This window comes from Capsicum annuum, chromosome 12 (assembly GCF_002878395.1).
Source record: "Capsicum annuum cultivar UCD-10X-F1 chromosome 12, UCD10Xv1.1, whole genome shotgun sequence".
Lineage (NCBI taxonomy): Eukaryota > Viridiplantae > Streptophyta > Magnoliopsida > Solanales > Solanaceae > Capsicum > Capsicum annuum.
In genome coordinates this window covers 167,772,305-167,785,722 of record NC_061122.1, presented here as the reverse complement: position 1 = coordinate 167,785,722, position 13,418 = coordinate 167,772,305, and the positions used below count along the sequence as shown (strand labels likewise).

Below are 13,418 nucleotides of genomic sequence, written 5' to 3'. Positions count from 1 at the left end.
AATCTCTTCAATAGCCTCTTTTTCTTTGTCTTCTACTTCTGTATTCTCTTGCAAACTATCATCAGTAACCACGAGATTGTCCTGCTCCTTTATCATCTCCTTTATTTGCAGCCCACTCATAGTTGTAACCACATTCACTTGTTTAGGATTAGCCTCAGTGTCGCTAGGCAATGCTCCTGGTGGCCTGGTATTCTGTGATCCTGCGATTTGACCTAATTGCAATTCCAAATTTCTTGTGAGTAATTATTGACTCTTCAGTTCAGCTGCAAACTATGCCTGTTGAGCCTTTATGTCCACTGCAAATTATGCATGTTGAGCCATCAACTGCTTAAGCATCTCCTTCATATTTCTATTTATGGAAGTCGCCTAATTATTCTGAACCAACTATGGATTTGGTTGCACTGGTCCCTTATACTAATTGGTATTCTATGCCTGATTTCCACCCCAGGAGAAATTTAGGTGGTTTCTCCAATTTGGATTATATGTATTAGCAAAATTCTGTTGACCCTGATGATTTGCATTTCCATATAGTTGATTGAATCTGTATTAACAGAACATGTATCTACTTTATTCTCACTATTTCCACAAGCTTCACACCATGCATATACCTATTGAACTATATTTGCTGTGGCTATTGGTTGTGTTGTACCCAACTTTAAGTTGTTAAACTGAGTAGTCATATGTTTCTGCATTGCTAAACTCTGTGCTTGTAATGTAGTGAACTAATCAACCTCCAAAACCTCTGCAACTTTTTTGGGAGCATTCTACGAGTCTGCATGCCAATCAGGATTACCTTGTGCAATTCAATTCAGCAAAGTATAAAATTCTTCATATGTTTTCTCCAAAGCTTGACCCTCTGCTATAGAATCCAAGATAATATTTGTATTTAACTCAAGGCCTTCAATAAATGTATGCACCAAAATATAATTTGATTGATGGTGATAAGGACAAGTTCTGAGCATGCCCTTGAATCTCTCCCAATCATGGTAGAGATTTTCTCCATCTTTATGTCTGAAACTCAATATCTCACTCCTTAATCAATCCATTTTTTGAGATGGAAAAAATCGAATGAGAAACGTTCGAGCACATTCTTCCCAAGTAGTGATGGATTGGTATGGTTCAGCAAGTAGCTATCTCTTTGCTTCCCCCAATAGAGAAAAGGGGAAGAGTGTCAATCTAATAAATCAACACTCATATCTACAGGAATATATGTATCGCTTATCTCCAGAAAGGTTTGTAAGTGCTGTTGTGGATCTTCATATGAAAGTCCCTAAAATTCTTCCACAAATTTCAACAAGTGCACCATATTTTGTTTCAATTTCCATCGACCTCCTTGTTTAGGCTTCAGGATACTGTTAGTTACAAGGTGCGTAAGTGGGATTGCCACTTCTTGAACAGGTCTTGCGACTGGTTGAACAGGAAAGGCTGGAGCTGGAACATCTCCAACATTTGGATTAGCAACTATAGGATTGAGTCTTTCTGCCATTGATTTAGCTCTTCGTCTCCAATGAAAAACACTTCTGGTTCTGCTAAGGGCTCTACTAAATCTTTGTCTCTATCTAGTCCAATATTCAACTAAACCTGCAAAAAATCAGCCACTAAGATCAAGTTGTTAACACTTACACTTATGATCAAAAACCAAAAATTAAAACAATTACTAATTCTATTTGATCCCCGGCAACGGCGCATAAAATTATTGCATCTCTGTACACATGCAAGTGTATGTGATCGTGCAAGTAATATAATGACTTAGATAGTCAGATATCATTCCCTCGAGGATCAATAAACTAGACATTTATTCAATCTTTAGTTCAAGACAATTGAGTATTAAGTGTTTGATTTTATTAAGATTAAGATGACTTTGTAAATAAAATTTAAACTACAAAACAAGAAATAATTTATGATGGCTTAAACAAAGTAAGCAACGGTTGTAATTATAATGAGGACAATTCTAGGGTTGAGGTATTTTGAACAATCATACAATTCTCTATTCTTTCATAGTCTAATTAGTCGTCAGGTTGATGGTTCGCAAGGTTTATGCCACAATCCTAGTCTCCCGACCTCAGATCTTCTATCAATTGAATGTTCTAACTACAATTCGTGCAGAGTTACAAAAATCTTCTAGATTCATGAAGTTTTCTTCCTGCAAGTGAACCAAGCAAGGCTTCTAGGTATATCCCTATCCTAGATGCTAATTCCAATCCTTTATTTTACAAAAGAATAAGTACCTTGCTCCCTAATTTCTTCATTCTATCCTATGATTCTCCTCCCAGATTCACATAGAAATATAAATTTATTCTAATGGTGGCCAATCATTAAAATAGTAAGCTTAAGAAATTAGGAACAACCCATATGATAATCCAAAAAGAAACTATGAATAAGAATATTTAATAGTATTCATGTTCTTAGCCTCAACCCAGAAAGGGGGTGTTTAGCTACTCATGTTTGAATTCACCATCCAAAATAAATAACAAATCATACCTAAATTAATCCTTGAAATAAATAAATTCAAAAGAATGTTTAAGAACCCTAAAAGAGAGAAAATTCTTTTTTTCCGCCGCTGCTCTGCTTCACTTAAGTCCTTCACATTATCTTCCATTTTTCGTTTTATAGCTGGGACAAAATAATCAAAATATTCTCGATTTGTCCACCCGGCGCGTCGTGCCATGACCAAGATTGATATTTTTCCATTAATATCTGGAAAATTGCAGAGCTCAAGTGTTTCCCAACAATTGTAAAATTCACACTCACTGCAAAGCACCACTATCGTGATGAGTCACTGGATTGGGACAATTGCAAAATAAGCCTTCTCCGCCATGCGCTAAACCTCTAGGTCACCAATTCTGATAAACTAAACTTCTCTGCGACGCGCTTCTTTTGCGAACCTCCACTGGAATTTGCCTATTGCTATTTTTCTGATCACCGCAATGTGGAGAGTCTTCAAATAAGGATTTCTTCTTTCCAACTTCCTTTTTTAGCTTAACTTCAATCCCTTGCCTTCCTTAACTACTTCCATATTCTCGTAATGTCCAATTATGCACAATTCTTCATAATTTTAAACCTGAAAGTACTAATCATATCCATTAAGCACAAAATAGAATAAAAGTTGAATTATACTTAAGAATTCATACAAAAGTTCTTAAACTAAGTTTAAATCTGGGTGCATATTAGTGCTTTGAGCATATAAATATGTCCACGATTAGAAACCTATGATAATTGATGCACATTGATTGGAACTTTTCTTTTGAGTGTGATTGTTACTTGACTGTCCCTGATTGACATGTATTATTCCATATTAGTGAGTGGGACATCTTTGTTGTGAGGGCACAAGAGTAATATTGCTAGCTATTTTCTTGTTTTTGCTAGCATAACTTGTTCATATCCATGGTTGTCTATTTTAAATATGATGCCATACCTTGAACCCATTGAGTCACATTGTTATGCTTCATATTCATACACAGTTGGGTTTGAAAAGTGAGATTGGAGGGGGTGTTGTGTTCTGAGCTTAAATTGTAGATTGATTGCCTTGAATAACTTAGATTCTCCTAGTTAATTATTGTTTTTGTTTTGTTGTATTTTGTTTTAGGACATGCAAATATTCTAAGTTGAGGGTGTTGATGTGCTATAGAAATAAAACACTTTTGATTCTTAAAATGAGGAAATATGTAAGTTTCATTGTTCTGTTATATATGATGTATTTTGGGTATGTTTTGCATGAAATCATATTTTGGATGTTAAGTTCATGAAAAAGATGAAAAGGTGTTTTTGGCTACTTATTGGAGCAACTATGGATGGTTGGGACACTTTCCAACTTGTTTGTGATCAAGGCATGTTTGAGAGTTGAAGAAGAGCTGAAAAGATGACTCCCGACACTTGCTAAGTCAACATGTGGACCACAAGTAGCACTTATGGACCGGATGTGGTTAAACAAAGTGCCAAAAGTCCAAAATCCCGAGAGCTGAGCTGTAGGATTTTTTGGTCCTGGCATTTGTGGTCACTACTTATGCCCACCCTATAGGCCGCAAGTGCTACCTGCGCACAGGGCCAGGGTAAAAGTGGAGGCCATAAGTGCCCACCAACCGTGTTTTCTCCTATTTTGTTAGGGATTTGATTTTAGGATTTCCTCATGTACTATAAATACCCTTTATGTGTTTTTAGTAGGAGTTACACATTTTTTATATTCACAAACATATTTTAATTCCAAGATTTAATTTTGATCTTGGGATTCTCTTGTATTAACTTCAGTTGTTTAGTTCAGTTATGGTTGTGGGTTTTCTACTTCTTATTATTGTGATTCCATCTATGATTTCAATCATGAATATTGTTGATTACTTCATAAGTATAAGCTGTTAAAAAACCCATAGCTAGGGTTATTGAAACCCCAGTAGATTAATAAAGTAGGCAAAGTGCTATTATTATTTTATACCGATACCCATGGATGTATTGATTTATCTTTAATATAATAGTTTTCTTAATGGGTGAACACGTTAGGATCCTTCCTAGTTATTGCTACTTACTCCAAAAGAGGAGTAGTGACTAGGAAAAAATAAAGACAATAGTAATTCTGAGTTTAGCTGTCGATCCACACTTTAAGGTTTTATCTACTGAAGATGGTTAGATTTTATCTAATAACTAGAGACATAAAAGGTAATAGTAACTGGGATTAAGATAATGGTTAGTAAAGCGACATACTAAGACTCAAAAGGTAAAGGGTGAAATCCATCTACTTGTCCAAAAAAATGTAGAAAGTACATAACATATCAATTAGGAATGCAAGATATCATGTTGGTTCTACATAGCACGATAACATAGCACGATAAACCTACAAAATTGAGAAGATAGGGGAAACACAATCCTAGTGTTCACCTACGATTAATTACAACCAAATTTGATATTCGCCACTTGTTTGATATTGCTATTCAAACCCCTAATTTACTTTTCTAGTTCTTCCTGTTGATTTTATTCCCTTGGGATTCGACCAAACCTTTGTTGGGTTACTATATTTGTCAACAACTGTATCATCTTCAGAAAAGAGGTATAGCTTAGACGTCATTGATCTCCTGGTTAAGTGTCATTGTGTTATTTAATAGTGTTTTATTTCTTGAGGACATGAAAATGTTCTAAGTTGAGGGTGTTGATGTGCTATGACTTCATATCACTTTTGACACTTAAAACTACAAAAATATATAGTTACTTAGGTCGTTTTGTTAGATATGATATCTTTTGTGTGGTGTTTTATAGGGTACCAAGTTTTGGGAGCTAAACTAGTGAAAAGAAGTGAAAACTTGAGTTTTGTACCACCTACTTGGGTATCTACGACCCATAGGTACTACATACATGGAGAAGGTGCCAAAACAAGTGTCAGAGATTCAAAAGCTAGAAAATTTGACCCTGTTACCTATAATTGTCACCTATGGCCCGTAGGTGCTAGTACAAGTTCCAAAGACCCTATAGAAGCTTTGGGAGTTTGGCACCTACCTGGGTCCACCTACATCCCGTATGTGCCACCTACGGTTTATAAGTGGCTCTGTAGGTTGCTACTGACTCTAATTTTTCTCTTAACCTATGGAAAGGTTTCTTAGGGTTTTCATGTATTCTATAAATACCTTTTTTATGTATTTTAGTTAGTTTACACACTCATACTATTGACAAATATATATTTTATTCTGAGATTGAATTTTGATCTTGAGTTTCTTATGTTCTTAGTCTTTGGTTGATTTATTGACTTAAGACTTTTTCTTTTTTGTATATTATTGTGAGATTGATTTTACACTTTCAGTTATGAATTCCATCGATTGTTTTAGAAATACGAGCAGCTAATTCCCTTAGCTAGGGTTTTGTAAACCCTGGCTGAATAACATAGTAGGGGAAGTGAAATATTTTTCCTAACCAATAATCTCACATATATTATGATCATATTTAGTTTAATAGATTTCTTAATAGTTTCAAATGTTAAGTACTCACCTATATTCACTGCTCACTTCAAAAGAGAGGTATAGATTAGGAAAAAAGGATCACGACTATTATTTAAGACTTACCTCCATCTTACAATCCTACTATCTCATCTAATTAACTAGACACTCAAAGGTAGTAGTTAATTTGGGATCTAGGATAAGGGTTAGTAAGGAAACACTGTGAGACTCATAATGTAAAGAGTGAAATTCACTAAAGGCGTCACAAGATGGTTAGGGATAGATAACTTATTATAATCTGCATGCAAGATATTGGGTTAGTTCAATGGAGAATGATAAACCTATGGAGTTAGAAATCCAGGGGGAGCATAATCCTAATGTTCATTTAAGATTATTTACAACCAAAAGTACTCGAGTTTTGTTACTTGCTACTATTCAAAACAATCCCCCTATTTACTTATTTACACTACCCGACTATTTAAACAATTTTGGGAGATAGTTCTGCCCTATCCCATGTGGGTTTGACCCCAACCTAGTTGGGTTACTATATTTGACATCTACCGATTTATAATCTTGGAAGTTTACTCTTAATCGATATCAAAATTTTAGTGTTGTTGCCTAGGAATATAATTGTGACTTATGGATTAAAGTTGTAAAAGTTTCAAGATTTATTTTTTCTATTGTTCTTGGGGAATACACTAGTGTATACCTAGCAAAAGGAGTCAAGGCAATCCCTTACTACCTATTAATCCTAAACTAGAAAGAATCTTATAACAAAATCATTGGATGACAGAACACGTATAAGAAGGTAAACTTTATGGGGTTTGAAATAAACTAAATGATCTACCTTCCCTCCGCCTGGTGGGATTCAAGAGAATGTAGATCAGACTACTGATAGACTACTAGTGGAAGCAAATAAGGGGAGGGATACAGAGGCCAGTCGTATAGATCAAGTGGTAAAGCTATCAAGGCAGATACAAGGAGTTAATCATCAAGCAGAACTCTATAGAGGTAGATGAGGTAGAGCTCTAGTACTTTTATCCTATATTTATATTCCCACTATATGATCATATGAAAGAGGACTTAGGATATGTAGAGCCTACCGATATAGGAGCTATCATTCCTCCTGCACTACCACTGAATATAAAGTTTGATATAATTAGTGCCATGATCCAACTGTTGAATCTGAAGGGTGTGTGGGGGGCATGCCTATTAATAATGGAAAAATACACCCTAGTAATTTTATTAGGATTTTCTCATCATATGTTATACCAGGGAAAGCTCTCAAACTCTCAGACTCAGGTTGTTCCCTTTCTCTCTAACTGGTGAAGCTATAAAATAGTTAGATGAACTTCCTTGAGGATCCGTTTCTAGTTGGAACGAGTTGTAGAGGTAGTTTTTAGATTATTTGTTTCCACCATCCAAAATGCTTTAGTTGAAGTATGTCATATATAATTTTAGGTACTTGTACTCTGAATTAATGTTTGAGGCATGGTTTTAATTATAAAAAGTTAATGATGGTGCCGAATTATAGAATTGTAGGAAACAACTTTCTCGAGATATTCTATTAAGCCCTTAACACCAATTCGAAAGCTATGGTAAACACTATTACCAGTGAAGCATTCATACGCCTACATTGAGAGGCAACATTAGAGATATTAGATAAGATCTCTCTCACCAACCTAGGGTGGCATACTCGAGAGGCAAATAGAGGTGCTAGTACTTATTCTATTGGTTCTTCCAACGAGTACAAAGTTGGTGATGACATAATGGCACAAAAGGTTTGAAGATAAGTAAGGAGGTTGGATTACTGACAAAGCAATTTGAGATGATGAATTATGAGAAGGTGAATGTAGTGGTCTCACAGGGTAAGGCCTCTAAATTATATGGTTCTAATTTTGAAGAAGAGGTAAAATACCTAGATAGAGAGTTGCTAGATTTTCGAGCCAAAGGGAAAGAAACCGAAGGTTTGAACTACTATATAGGTAATGAGATCATAATGAGATAGAGATGGTGATTGGAGACTCAAGAATGATTTAAAAGAGAAGGGTCGTGCATATATTCCACCAGTCAACCATGACACTAAGTTAAAGATGGAGACTATATTGTCCAAGATGGTAAAGGGTTAGGAAAGTTAGGAAACATGCCTTAAGGAGATTAAGACAGATATCTCAGGGTTTACCCAGAAGATACAATCGTATGTTACTATGATCACACAATTGGAGCGCCAATTTGGGCAGACATCTGACACCTTAAATTAGAGGCGGTCGGGCATACTTCCAAGCAATAGAGTGCAATATCCTAAGATCAATAGTCACTGTCTATATATTACCATTCAAAGTGGTAAGGCAACCATTGATCCCCCTATGCCTGCAGTTGATGAGCCAAAGAATGATAGTATTAATGTTAAAGAAACACCTAATGCAGAGATAAAAAAGTCGATAGGTGTTTATCATGATGCTAATAAGGACAAAAGGTCAATGAGCTGGTAGTGGAGACAATCCCCCACCTCCCCCACCTTTTCCTCAAAGGTTAAAGCAGAAGAAAGAAAAAGAAAAGTTCAAAAAGTTTATTGTTATGGTGAAAAAGTTGAGTATGAATATCAATCTTCTTGAAGCTCTTGAGCAGATGCCATGCATAATTGGGAAATCTAGGTTTGCCAGAGCACTGTGTGACTTGGGTGCCGATATTAACTTGATGCCACTGGCAGTGTTCAAATAGTCAAGCTTGAGACCATCCAAACCAATGACGATACGATTGTTGATGGTCGATCGTACAATGAAGAAACCTGTGGGCATATCATTCGATATAATGGTGAAAGTGGATAACTTTATCTTTCTTGATGACTTTGTTGTTTTGGATTTCGAATTTGATTTTGAGATATCCATAATCATATAGAGACCATTTTTAGAAATAGGCCAATCTTTGGTGGATATGGAGAATGGGGAGCTTACGTTCAGGCTGGATAATTAAGAGGTAACCTTCAATATTTACAAAACAATAAGGTAGCTGACCAATAGGAGAGTGGTTTGGTGATAGACTATTTTGATGATCCTAGAGACCATCTCTATGGTTAACTTGATGAATTCTGAGTAACCAAGGTACCCACATTATGCTGTACTGTGACATTAAATCAATCGCTATATGGGAGGCAACCAATGGACTTTTTGGTGAAGTCTGAGTAACCAATCTAGCCACGTCATGCTGCAACATTAAATTAAGTGTTCGGTGGGAGGCAACCTACTATTTTAGTGTTCACGTTATTTTTATTTTTTATAGGTGTGTACTATGAGAAACTACCTGGAATATGGTACAACATTGATAAATTCAGAAAATCTCAAGTAAGGGGACTTATTGATCCACCATGGGGGTCATAAGTTCTACTCTAGTCTGGTAAGTTGCACAATAAATGTCAGATGGAAATCTTGAGGATTTTTAGAGATCTTTGAACCTTTACCTATGAACCTACTTAAGGGTCATAAATACCACTTACGACCTTATAAGTGGCCTCTTAGATGTAAGAAAAAAAGTCCAGAGCGCCAGAAGAAGTTTGAAAAATTTTGGTCATCTAGGGGCTTCCACCTACAGGATGTGGGTGCTACCGACAGGCCGTAGGTTTCCCATAGGTGTGTAAAGTTTTTTGGCCCAATTTTTTTAAATTTTGGGCCTACTGAAGCCTGACCCATCCCATAAATGGCCTACCCTCACTTTTAAATGTTTAAATGCCGATCCTTACGCCCCATAATCGTCAAATTTCCAACTCCCTCTAAAATATAAACTCTTCAACTTCCTCTTAAATTCTATGTAAGGCAAGAATCATACCTCAATCCATCACTTGTATGCTTAAACACTCTCCAAGGCTAGGGTTTTTTTTATTTATTCAAGTTTTTATTTTCCTTTTTTTAATTAAAAAATCAAGGTAAACTTTTTGGCTCTTATGAGCATTGTAATATGATATTAACATAAAATAAATGAGTGGTTACTTGAATATGCCAACAAATTATGTGAAACTCAAGATTCTTGTTTGTAGGAGCCTAAAATAATCAAAAAAATTAAAATTTGTGCATTTTTCTTTAATTAAAACTCTGTGATCAAGTCCTAAATAGAATTAGAAGTTTAAAAGGTTGATGAATCCCAAAAGTTTTCTGTGTGTTACCTGTGTTTTGCTAATTTATATAATTCATGTGAGCAAAATTGGACTGGAATGGGCTGATTGCACTATATAGGAACGCAAAATTTGAATTTTTTTTCAAAGTTTGATACTTTTTATTCTTTTTAAATTTTTCCACTCCCTTGTTTTCCTCCCAGTACTAAATCTTGCCTTTTTAGGTACTATGGCACCAAAGGATTTGACGATGAGGGTAGGAAAGTTGATACATCAGGATGAATCCCCTGAGGAAAATGGCTCAGTAAAAGAGTACCCGATCATCTCGGATAGACCAACAAACCCATGGACTAGGGGCCAGAGACATGCTATAGTTGAGGTTATTATTATAGACACAATGGTGCACTCATTCCACATCTACACAAGTTAGATCCCATACAACCACAATTATACCAATCGCTAGGTCAAGGATAAAGTTGGCCAAACTTCACCTCCACACTCTCACCAATTTGAGGAGAAAAATAAGGCTTCTGAGGAGAAGGGTGAGTTCAATTCATTAGAAAGGGAGACTAACAGGACCCCTAGTCTAAGAAGGGGTTATAGGATGAGTCTATAGCAGCCATGGAGTTAGCATCAATAGTAACCCAGTTTGAGAAGAATATGGCTCAGGCATCACAGGTGCCCTTATTTCTAGCACCATCCATAGAGCTCCCTATATAGGATTTTCAATATCTTAATTCACCACAGACTAAGCCACCTTTTGAGTCTATACACATCTCAGCTGTGACTATTGCTAAGGTAAACTTGACGTGGTGTGTAGAAGGAATGAAGGTGCTTTGTGAGTAAGAAAATTTCATTAATAAGTAGGTCAACCTATGAGGTATATTTGGGATGAGAGGAGGATCGAGTTATCAAGGATAGTAGGGGCACCAAAGGCCATATTTAATTGTTATCAGCTGGGGATGACTAGAACCCAGGGTTCTTACAGTCAGGATGTCATTCATAAGTTCTATGCATCTTATGCTGGTACAATTGCTTTGATTATATCTAGAGGCAGCAGAGGTACACTATAACCCCAAATAGAGTCTACTTTATTGAGATGGCTTTTGGTTTATCTTTCAGTGGAAGCCATCCACTGATTTCATTTAGGGCCTAATTATGTATCCCCAGAATTGACTTCTTAGTATGATCAAAGATTGAGGTTTGCATGAGATAAAAAAGCAATGAAGGGTGCAGATTATAGGAGACAGAGGATAGATTTTGTGAGATAGATTTCCAACCTAATTTCTAATTTAGGACTTGACACCCCCTGGATTGAGGGAAAGTGAGAGATTAAGAAGGAGACACAAAATTTTACCCTGATGTTTTTATGGACCATGGTGCATTTTGGGTTATGTTTGACTGTTGCAAAGAATCTATTAACGTGGAAATAAGCTACATTAATTGCGTTCTTGATAGTAAGATATGAGGTTGAATTTTTAGCAGTTATCAAGTATGAGTTACATGACCAAGCATTTGGGGATTTGACTTCTATTCCTTTCCTTTTTTCTTATTTAGCAGTTGAGTGATAAGCCAGGAGTTCGTGAGATCCCAAATATTGATAGGAGACTATAGGTGATGAGAGTTTCATGGACGAAAATAATCAAGGATCCAATAATCCTGGTCCTTATCTAGAGAGCTTGTGCACCTTCTACAATAATATTGGCCTAGTCTTAAGGGCCATCAATTCTGGAAGAGCATGTTGAAAGAATGGATATAGATGTTGATAATGTGGTTATTCATGTTGAGTTTGATATGGGAAAACAAAGATATGCACCCAATATGAGTACTTAGGAAGAGGGGCCCCTAACCACTTTTACTTCAGCCACAACTTTTACCTCCGAGACGATTAGGGCACCTTCAATGGCCCCTCATCCCTCTAGCACAAATCCAACCACAGGTTTGATAGCAATTCCATAGGAGTTTTTACAACACTTAGTAGAGTGCCAGTATGTGACTGATACTCGACTTGGGAATGTGGAGACCAAACTTGCATCTTCGTATGGGAACATTTGGCCTTTGGTCTGAATGACATCAAAGATTATTGACTAAGATATAGGTGGCACTTTGAGCTGAGGATGTTGACATTCACTCTTGAGTTGAGCCCCTGTATTTATGCATTTGAGAGCCTAGTGTCAGTTTAGTTCAGCAATATAGAGGGTTCTAACCTAGGTGGGATTCAGAAGAAGGTAGCCACAGTACAAGAAGAGGTACCCTCTCTTTCTAAGAGCCAAATTCGAGACATTCCTCTATTTATCCCCTTTATTTTTTAAGCTTGTGACACTAAAGGTGGTAATTAAGAGAGCTGGGTTAGAGGACCTATCGGACCCCTTTATTCTCTTTGAGAAGGCCCTGAAAAGGGACACCCATAGGAATAGGGTATCCCTAGTAGATGATGCGGTGTGACGAGCTATAATTACATTGACTATGTCTTCTAGTAGTACCCTACCCCCACCATCACCGCTTGTTGACATACCCTCAGAGAGGGACGAGCATGACACAGATGCTAGTGCATCCCAGGTATGTCCTCATTCCTTTGCTTTATATTACTGTCACATATTAGGGATAATGCATAATCTTTTAGTTGGGTGTAGGGTATACCAGAGCCATTATACTTTTTTATTACCATGCTTCTTTTTCTATTGGCTGTCGTATAATTATAAAACTGGTATTATTATATTTCATATTCTATTGTGTTGCATTTTTGTGTAACTAGGAGGAAATGAGTATCCAAGGTAGTGAGTATTTTGTTTTGATTTTTGAGAAAAATGATACCTTTCTAAAAATTTATTTTTGAGCTGTGTCATGTGTATATATGTGTAACCATTGTGAATCTCTTTATGGAATTATAATTAGGTACATAATAATCATAGTAAACAATTGCATTGATCGGATAGGTAGTAGCTTGTGATGCAAGCCCGTGCCATATGTTTGTGAGATACTTACTTTGTTTCCTGTGTGTATGAAATCTAGAACTTGTCCAGTTAATCTTGCCCACATTATAGGATAGTCGGTTAGGAAAGGATCATAGGCCCTTCATGATATTAGTCCACTTTTAGCCTAAATTATCTTCCAAATGTGAATAATTATCCCTTGGTCCTTATTTTGAGTCTGTATAGACTATTTTTCTTATTGCATTTTCCTTCTTTCCATTTTTGTTACAATGAACTTATTTTGGCCCTGGTCCTCCTAGGACATTATGTACCTCAACTCAGGTAAATCACCTAGGTTGAGAGTGGCTTGCATAGGGGTGCATAATGTGAAGTAGGTATATGAAGTGTAAACAAGAGAAAAAGAAAGTTGGATTGGGTGTGGTAGAAAAAGCAAAAATAAAAAAATTGAAAAAAAAGAATAAAAGAAAC

At 36.3% G+C, this 13,418-nt stretch overlaps 1 non-coding gene across 1 annotated transcript; it reads left to right on the top strand.

Annotated features, from left to right (window-relative positions):
* Positions 1 to 933: 933 nt before the first annotated feature.
* LOC124889857 lies at positions 934 to 1,040 on the top strand. The gene has a single exon (XR_007048771.1). It is a non-coding gene; the product is annotated as a small nucleolar RNA R71 (small nucleolar RNA).
* The last annotated feature ends 12,378 nt before the right edge of the window (positions 1,041 to 13,418 follow it).